Raw genomic sequence first — 9,370 nt, forward strand, 5'->3', positions numbered from 1 at the left:
GGTCCATAAAATGGGAAAATACATAATTACCTCTAAAACAGAACCTGAGAAAATGCAATGGTCCCCTACAAACTAAATATGAGAAAGCATAGAAGTGATTCATTCTGGCTGGGGAATCTGAGAAAGCTCTATGACAGAGAAGTGAATTTAACGTGAGTATAGAAGGATCAGAGTAGGCGATGGCACCCCACTCCAGTACTCTTGCCTGGAAAATCCCATGGACGGAGGAGCCTGGTAGGCTCTAGTCCATGGGGTTACGAAGAGTTGGACAGGACTAAGCGACTTCACTTTCACTTTTCACTTTCATGCATTGGAGAAGGAAATGGGAACCCACTCCAGTGTTCTTGCCTGGAGAATCCCAGGGACGGGGGAGCCTCCTGGCCTGGGGTCTAAGGGGTCACACAGAGTCGGACATGACTGAAGCGACTTAGCAGCAGTAGCAGCAGCAGCATAGAAGGATAGGTGCTTAGGATAGCATTAGGAGGTGAAAAGGTAGGAGTTTCAAAGAGGCAATTCTCTGTGGATATAACATTTTGAAAAACAGCATCAGAGTTAAGTAAGCCAGAAAGAGCAAAACAAGCATCATATATTAATGCATATAAATGGAATCTAGAAAGACGGTACTGATGAATCTGTCTGCAGGACAGGAACAGAGATGCAGATATAGAAAAGAGACTTGTGGGGAAAGGAAAGGGAGGAGCAAATTGAAAGAGTAACACTGAAATATATACATTGCCATATATACAAATAGATAGCCAGTGGGAATTTGCTGTATGAAGCAGAGAGTTCAAATCCAGTGCTCTGTGATGACCTAGAGGGGTGGGATGGAGTAGGAGGTGGGAGGGGGTTTTCAAGAAGGAAGGGCCATATACATACCTATGGCTGGTTCTTATTGACGTATGACAGAAAGTAACACAATATTGTAAAGCAATTATCCTCAATTAAAAATTAATTAAAAAAATAATGTAGTGTCAGTGGGGGTGTCTGAGTTCAAGAATAGCAGAAGCAATGTAGCAACACATAATTGTCAGGCGCCAAATGAATGAAATTATTGTAAAGAGCAACAAGACTAGAATGGCCAGCATGGGATACTGACACATTGAAATACACAATAAGGGGGAATAAACCATTAAGTTATTAGATCTAAAAAAAATGGCAGCCAATGAGGTCATTATTTGATAAAAAATCAGAAACAACAAACAGTGGGAGAGCAGAAGGTGATGTCAGTCTATGATTTTCACAGTGAAAAATCATAATCCAGTTTCCATACTTGTGATAGGTCTTCCAAGGGCAGATAAGGGTAAGTCAGTAACTTAAGCAATAGCCAGAAACTAAAACACCCTGATGGTCCCTCATCACAGGAGAACCGGGTCAGGTGATAAAGGCATTCCTGGCCTCCATTTGCCTCACAATGGATCCAGTGGGTAAGAGCACCAACGAGTGGTTATTTTTCCACTCATGGGTACCTAGTGAGGATGAAAAGAGTTGGCAGCTGATGAAACTTTCACACTGGCTTCCTGTGGAATAAGAACTAAGACTTTGCTCCTGCTGCTAAGTCGCTTCAGTTGTGTCCAACTCTGTGAGACCCCATAGACGGCCTCCTACCAGGCTCCCTCATCCCTGGGATTCTCCAGGCAAGAACACTGGAGTGAGTTCCCATTTCCTTCTCCAACGCATGAAAGTGAAAAGTGAAAGTGAAGTCGCTTAGTCCTGTCCAACTCTTCGTAACCCCATGGACTAGAGCCTACCAGGCTCCTCCCTCCATGGGATTTTCCAGGCAAGAGTACTGGAGTGGGGTGCCATTGCCTTCTCCAAAGAACTAAGACTTTACTGTAGAGAAACTGAAGAGCATGGCTTGGACACTGTACACATATCCTTGGCTCAGTTAGAAAATAAGAAGCAATACAATTATTTTAAGTTAAATGGCAGCAATTAGTGCTATTTTCAAACACTTAAAGGAATTAGGTATGATAATCTTATCATGTGGTGGTCAGTTGCTCAGTCATGTCCAATTCTTTGTAATTCCATAGACTTTTCCCAGGAAGAATACTGGAGTGGGTTGCCATTTCCTCCTCCAGGGAATCTTCCCAACCCAGGGTTCAAGCCTGTGTCTCCTGCATTGGCAAGCAGATTTTTTACCACTGTTCAATTCAATCCTGTTGGGGGCCAGAGTGAGGTACTCCGCCCGTGACAAAGGTCATGAGGAAGGAGGCTCGACATACGCAAAGGCGGGATTGAGCCTCAGGAGTCCCCCTGGAACTCCTCGAGCATCTACCCCCATAACCAGAGCCTGCCTACTTTACTACTTTGTGCTCACCTACACCTCTGACTTTACGGGGGGCTGTCCCCCACCACCTCTTTTGGAGAAGGAGTTAACTTAGAGCTCCAGTTTATAGTTTATAATAATTCCTGGGCGTGATAAGAGTGTTTTAACCTACAAACTCCTCTGAAGGTTCTCTGGCCTGCCTGACAGGCTTGTCCGGCCACATGTGATTGCTCACAGCCTCCCAACCGTGAGAGGCATGAGATGCTTTAAACCTTCTAAAAACAGGTTCCTTAGAAAAGTTAGAAAACTATTAGTATAAGTATAATGGGCTGATTAGAAATTGTATTGGTGAAGGGTTTTTCATTTGTTGAGCCAATGTTTGTTGCTAAGTCTCCACATCCCCTGCCCTTACACACATTAATGAATATATAGAAGAAATAAGTATTAACCTTTGATATTAATCACGTTAGACCTTAGGCTAAGTAAATTCTTTCCTTAACTAAAACCCACTACACCCTCACCCTGTAGGAATGTAACTTTACTTGGGTGGCGTGTGTTTTGAGACTAATCAGCCCTGGAGAAATAAGTGTCCTGACTGACTGACCACTGTCACAAGGAGAGGGTCGTAAATTGTCAGCAGGCCCCCCTGGCCAGAAGATGATGTAACACCCCTAAGACCTCTGTATACATTTGTGTGAAGCACCTGACTTTAATAAAAGTCAGGACTGCTGTCCCCACGTGACTTTTGCATAACATCTCAGTGTATAAAAGTAGACCATGGAAAATAAAGAATTGGGATCAGTTTCTCGAAATACTGGTCTCCCCATGTCGCTCTCTCTCTCACTCTGGTTGAGTCTCCATCTGGAGCGTGGAACCCACCATGCTTACTAATTATGCCTGGGCTTCTAAGATCCGACCGGGGAGGCCTCAGTGTCTCCTCTCCTTCGGGAGAATGGAAGGACGCCTGCGGCCTACGTAAGTGGTGCAAACTTCTTGTCTTGAAGTTTTATTGGTCTCCCGCGTAAACCAAGCTACTCAGCCTCTTTTCTCCACTGAATTTTCCTACTGAGCTATCCTTATTCTATCACTCTTTATATCTTTAATTAATATCTAATTGAAGCTATTGTATCCTGATCCTCGCCTATGCCGTCTCTCCTTCGAATACCCTGGATCAGCCGGGGCTGGTCCCCGGCACAGTCCAGTTGCTCAGTTGTGTCCCACTCTTTGCAACCCCATGGACTACAGCATGCCAGGCTTCCCTGGCTATCACCAACTCCCAGAGTTTACTCAAGCTTATGTCCATTGAGTGGGTAATGACATCTAACCATCTCATCCTCTGGAGTCCCCTTCTCCTCCCACCATTAATCATTCCCAGCATTAGTGTCTTCTCCAATGAGTCAGTTCTTCATATCATGTGGACAATTGAAGTTTCAGCTTCAGCATCAGTCCTTCCAATGAATATTCAGGACTGATTTCTTTTAGGATGGACTGATTGGATTTCCTTGCAGTCCAAGGGATTCTCAAGAGTCTTCTCCAACACCACAGTTCAAAAGCATGAATTCTTCAGCGCTCAGCTTTCTTTATAGTCCAACTCTCACATCCATACATGACTACTGGAAAAACCATAGCCTTGACTAGATGGACCATTGTTGGCAAAGTAATGTCTCTGCTTTTTAATATGCCTTAGGTAGGTCATAACTTTTCTTCCAAGGAGCAAGCATCTTTTAATTTCATGGCTGCAATCACCATCTGCAGTGAGTTTGGAGCCCCCCAAAATAAAGTCTGTCACTGTTTACATTGTTTCCCCATCTATTTGCTAGGAAGTGATGGGACCAGATGCCATGATCTTAATTTTCTGAGAGTTGAGTTTTAAGCCAACCTTTTGACTCTCTTCTTTTGCTTTCATCAAGAGGCTCTTTAGTTCTTCTTCACTTTCTGCCATAAGGGTGGTGTCATCTGCATATTGGAGGTTATTGATATGTCTCTCGGCAATCTTGATTCCAGCTTGTGCTTAATCCAGTCCAGCATTTCTCATGATGTACTCTGCAAATATGTTAAATAAGCAGGGTGACAATATACAGCCTTGAAGTACTCATTTCCCAATTTGAAACCAGTTTGTTCCATGTCCAGTTCTAGCTGTTGCTTCTTGACCTGCATACAGATTTCTCAGGAGACAGGTCAGGTAGTCCGGTATTCTGGTCTCATGAAGAATTTTCCACAGTTTGTTGTGATCCACACATTCAGAGGCTTTGGCATAGTCAATAAAGCAGAAGTAGATGTTTTTCTGGAACTCTCTTGCTTTTTTGATGATGCAATGATTGTTGGCAATCACTGAGCCATCTTGAAATCCATACTACATATGGATTTACCATACGGTCTTACCGTGTCATATTCCATTCATCAAAATATCCTCTGGATTATCAAGTGGCAGAAGATGCCTTTAAGATAACCAAGTGATAGTCCCCATCACAGATAACATATTGAATATGGGTTTGGTTCAAGAACAAATCAACAAATTCTCTGGCACTTATGCTGCTATTGTTGAGTGTGTTCTTTTAATCCTTAAGAAGAAAGAGGAACAGAACAATTGGTGTTCCTTTGGAAAGGATGGCAATACATCTTCATTGTTTTATGCAACAGCTTGAATTATTTTCTTGTTCTTTGTCACAATGCAGTCCATCACCCTCATCCCCTCCACCAAAAACAAAACCAAAACATAATCATCTGGATATTCTATGAAATCTCAAACTGTTCTTTCATATTGATGACATTTTAATTTACTTGGGAAATAGGAAATGGAAAGAACTATGGCAAAGTAAGAGACATGAGCATGAGAGGATATAAAATAAACCTTATGGAGATACAGGGGACTATTTGATACTAGTGAATATTTTAGAGATACAATGATCTAATATATCCCATCCAAGATAAAGAACAAGTCATTACTCTTTGTAACCCCTACCTCTAAGAAAGATTCACAGTGCTTTGTGGGGCTTTAGGATACTGGGGACATTAATAACATACTTAGTGACTCAAAAGACGACTGGTATAGAATAGGCTGACCGTGGTGGCTCAGACAGTAAGGAAACTGCCTGCAAAGCGGGAGACCCAGGTTGAATCCCTGGATTGGGAAGATCCCCTGGTGAAGGAGATGGCAACCCACTCCAGTATTCTTGCTTGGAGAATTCTGGGGACAGAGAAGCCTGGTGGGCTATAGTTCATGGGGTTGCAAAGAGTCAGACACGACTGAGCAACTAACACTTTCATAGAATAGGCTACAGAGAAAGAGAAAACTGCACAGATTCAGGCTTTGGAACAAATGACGTGATAAAATAAAAATTTGTTGTTGTTTGGTTGCTCAGTCATGTCCGACTCTTTTGTGACCCCATGGACTCTAGCCCGCCAGGCTCCCCTGTCCATAGGATTTGCCAGGCAAGAATACAGGATTGAGGGTGCCATTTTCTTCTCCAGGAAATCTTCTAAACCCAGATAGCGATCTCATGTCTCCTGCATTGGCAGTTGGGTTCTTTACCACAAAGCCACCAGGGAAGCCCTATGAATCTTCAATGCCAGGAAACATTTTTTTTTTTCCCCCAAGATATAAGCAGATGATTTTATCCCAGTTTGGAATATTATACCGAATAACCTGAAATAGGCATTTTTTTTTCACTTGATACTGAAATCACCTATGCCTTCATTCTCTTTGCAAAAGATAATGTTTCTAACATTAAAAACAGAGATGCCAATAATAAAAATTTTTCCAGATTCCATAATATTTTTATGTATTGCATAATTGAATTTTTTGAAAATTGGACTAGGATAATTAGATTCAGAGTAAACAAAACAAAAGAATATGTGGCTGAAGTCAATATACTTTCTACATAAGCATGAAAAAATTAAAAGAAATATAAATAAAATTAAACTCTCATTGGAATCCTATATTTGAACATTAAATATTACTTTTGCTGCAAAACATTAAAATTAAGTGTTTAAATTTGTGTAAAAGAATGGATAACACAAAACACAAAGATAATGAAACTTTGGAAATTAGCAGTAATATTTATTTTATATAATACAGTGGAAAATGCTTAATCTATACATATAACCTGATCTGCCTCTTGAGAAATTTGTATGCAAGTCAGGAAGCAACAGTTAGAACTGGACATGGAACAACAGGCTGGTTCCAAATAGGAAAAGGAGTACGTCAAGGCTATATATTGTCACCATGCTTATTTAACTTCTATGCAGAGTACATCATGAGAAACACTGGACTGGAAGAAACACAAGCTGGAATCAAGATTGCCGGGAGAAATATCAATAACCTCAGATATGCAGATGACACCACCCTTATGGCAGAAAGTGAAGAGGAACTAAAAAGCCTCTTGATGAAAATGAAAGAGGAGAGTGACAAAGTTGGCTTAAAGCTCAGCATTCAGAAAACGAAGATCATGGCATCCGGTCCCACCACTTCATGGGAAATATATGGGGAAACAGTGTCAGACTTTATTATTTTGGGATCCAAAATCACTGCAGATGGTGATTGCAGCCATGAAATTAAAAGATGCTTACTACTTGGAAGGAAAGTTATGACTAACCTAGATAGCATATTCAAAAGCAGAGACATTACTTGGCCAACAAAGGTTCATCCAGTTAAGGCTATGGTTTTTCCAGTGGTCATGTATGTATGTGAGAGTTGGACTGTAAAGAAGGCTGAGTGCAGAAGAATTGATGCCTTTGAACTGTGGTGTTTGAGAAGACTCTTGAGAGTCCCTTGGACTGCAAGGAGATCCAACCAGTCCATTCTGAAGGAGATCAGCTCTGGGTGTTCTTTGGAAGGAATGATGTTAAAGCTGAAACTCCAGTACTTTGGCCACCTCATGCAAAGGGTTGACTCATTGGAAAAGACTTTGATGCTGCGAAGGATTGGGGACAGGAGGAGAAGGGGACGACAGAGGATGAGATGGCTGGATGGCACCACTGACTCAATGGACGTGAGTCTGGGTGAACTCCGGGAGTTGGTGATGGACAGGGACACCTGGCGTGCTGTGATTCATGGGCTTGCAAAGAGTCGGACACGACTGAGTGACTGGACTGAACTGAACTGATACATATAACAAGATATTCCATCTTTGAGTAGTATAAAATGACATTTTTATAATAATGGATGTTGAATCTGAAGGAAAAGTTGACAGTATGTGTGAATTAAGAACAATATATTTTAGACTATTTTCCCTAGAGAAAAGATTTTTAAGAAAATTTTTTTCTCTAGTTGTATGCTAACCCTCTTAAAATCATAGGAGATACAATTAGTTTCTGAAATGTCCTTTATAACTGTCAAAAAAGATAAGATTACAGATTTGTTCGCTCTTCAAAGTGTGATGTCATAAAGTCCCATTTGCTTCTGCAAGAATCATTATTTGTCATTTTTGACAGTGTTTCAACATGATCAGGAAGAGAATCATGGAAATAGTTAAAGGGATAGTCAAGAAATATCCCTGAATTTTCATAGGAAATCTACCAGATTCCAAAATCCAGGCTAAAAATATGTTTTTAGTTAATGCAATTAGAGTTTATTTTTACCATAAAAACTTTTAAAATATGATTAGAAATACTAACATTTTGTATTAAGAATATTGAATGTGAAATCAGTATGACTGCTCTGTAACTATTTGTGCTATCTTGGACAGGTGATTTAAACTTCTTATACTTCTATTGGGCTTCCCTCCTGGCTCAGCTGGTAAAGAATTTACCTGCAATGTGGAAGACCTGTGTTTGATCCCTGGATTGGGAAGATCCCCTGGAGAAGGGAACAGATAGCCACTCTAGTCTATGGCCATACTACCCTGAACGCAGTGGACCTCGTCTGATCTTGGAAGCTAAGCAGGGTTGGGCCTGATTAGTACTTGATGGGAGACCACCTGGCAATACAAGGTGCTGTAGGCTTTTTGCCTCCCCTCTGCTTTGGGCTTTCCTCTTAGCTCAGTCAGTAAAGAACCTGCCTGCAGTGCAGGAGACCAGGGTTTGATCCCTGAGCCTGGAAGATCCCCCTGGAGAAGGAAATGGCAACTCACTCCAATATCTTTGCCTGGAAAATCTCATGGGCAGAGGAGCCTGCTGGGCTGCAGTCCATGGAGTCACAAAGAGTCCAGCACGACTGAGCGACTAACAATACTTTTACTTTCATACTTCAATTTCCTCTTCACTAGAATGAGAATAGAAATATAATAATATTAGTTAACATTTATTGAAATCTTGCTTTGTGTCATCTTGCTTGAAAAAAATGTAAGTAGATATATAGTTCTTGGAGAAGGAAATGGCAACCCACTCCATGTTCTTGCCTGGAGAATCCCAGAAACAGGGGAGCCTGGTGAGCTGCCGTCTATGGGGTCACACAAAGTTGGAAACGACTGAAGCGACTTAGCAGCAGCAGCATATAGTTCTTACAACTGTAGGAAGAAATTACAATTTTTCCTTCATCTGAAAATCCTCATTCAGCAAATGAGGAAACTGAGAGGGAGTGACTTTGTAACTTTCCATGGATATACATTTAGTAAGTGTAGTAGCTGGGATTCATAATCTGAAGGTCTAACTCCATAGTCTGCTTTTCTAATGATGAAGAAGAAGCTAAACTTTTTTTTTATGAAAGTTACTAAAGTAGGGGAATTGTCCAACCGTATCATAACTTACCAAAGTTTGCTTAATACTTTGGTTCTCCTCTAATATTTCCTTTCTCAGCAAATAATATTGTCATATTTCCAGTTGTGTAATCCAAAATTCTGGAAATTATTTTTATCACCCCTTCTCTCTCTTTCTTCATAACTATTCCATCAACATATCATATTAACTTTAACTGATTTAGAATCATCTTCTGTGCTTCTATATGGACACTTTTCTTTTTATTATTTTATTTTATTTTTTTTTTGGTATTAGTTTTGCCATATATGGACACTTTTCTAAATAAAATTATCGCCATCTCCCACCTATACTACAGCAATCTACTTTTTTTTTTAACTTTTAAAAATTTAAAAACTTTTTAATTGGAGGATAATTGCTTCACGGTGTTGTATTGGTTTCTTCTGTACAACAACGTGAATCAGCTATAAG

At 40.6% G+C, this 9,370-nt stretch overlaps 1 pseudogene; it reads left to right on the forward strand.

Annotated features, from left to right (window-relative positions):
* The first annotated feature begins 8,091 nt into the window (after nucleotides 1-8,091).
* On the forward strand, nucleotides 8,092-8,209 carry LOC147372617 (5S ribosomal RNA; annotated as a pseudogene).
* Nucleotides 8,210-9,370: the final 1,161 nt, after the last annotated feature.

This window comes from Bos grunniens, chromosome 5 (assembly GCF_055505025.1).
Source record: "Bos grunniens cultivar Pamir isolate PY7600 chromosome 5, Bosgru_T2T1.0, whole genome shotgun sequence".
Taxonomy (NCBI): Eukaryota; Metazoa; Chordata; class Mammalia; order Artiodactyla; family Bovidae; genus Bos; species Bos grunniens.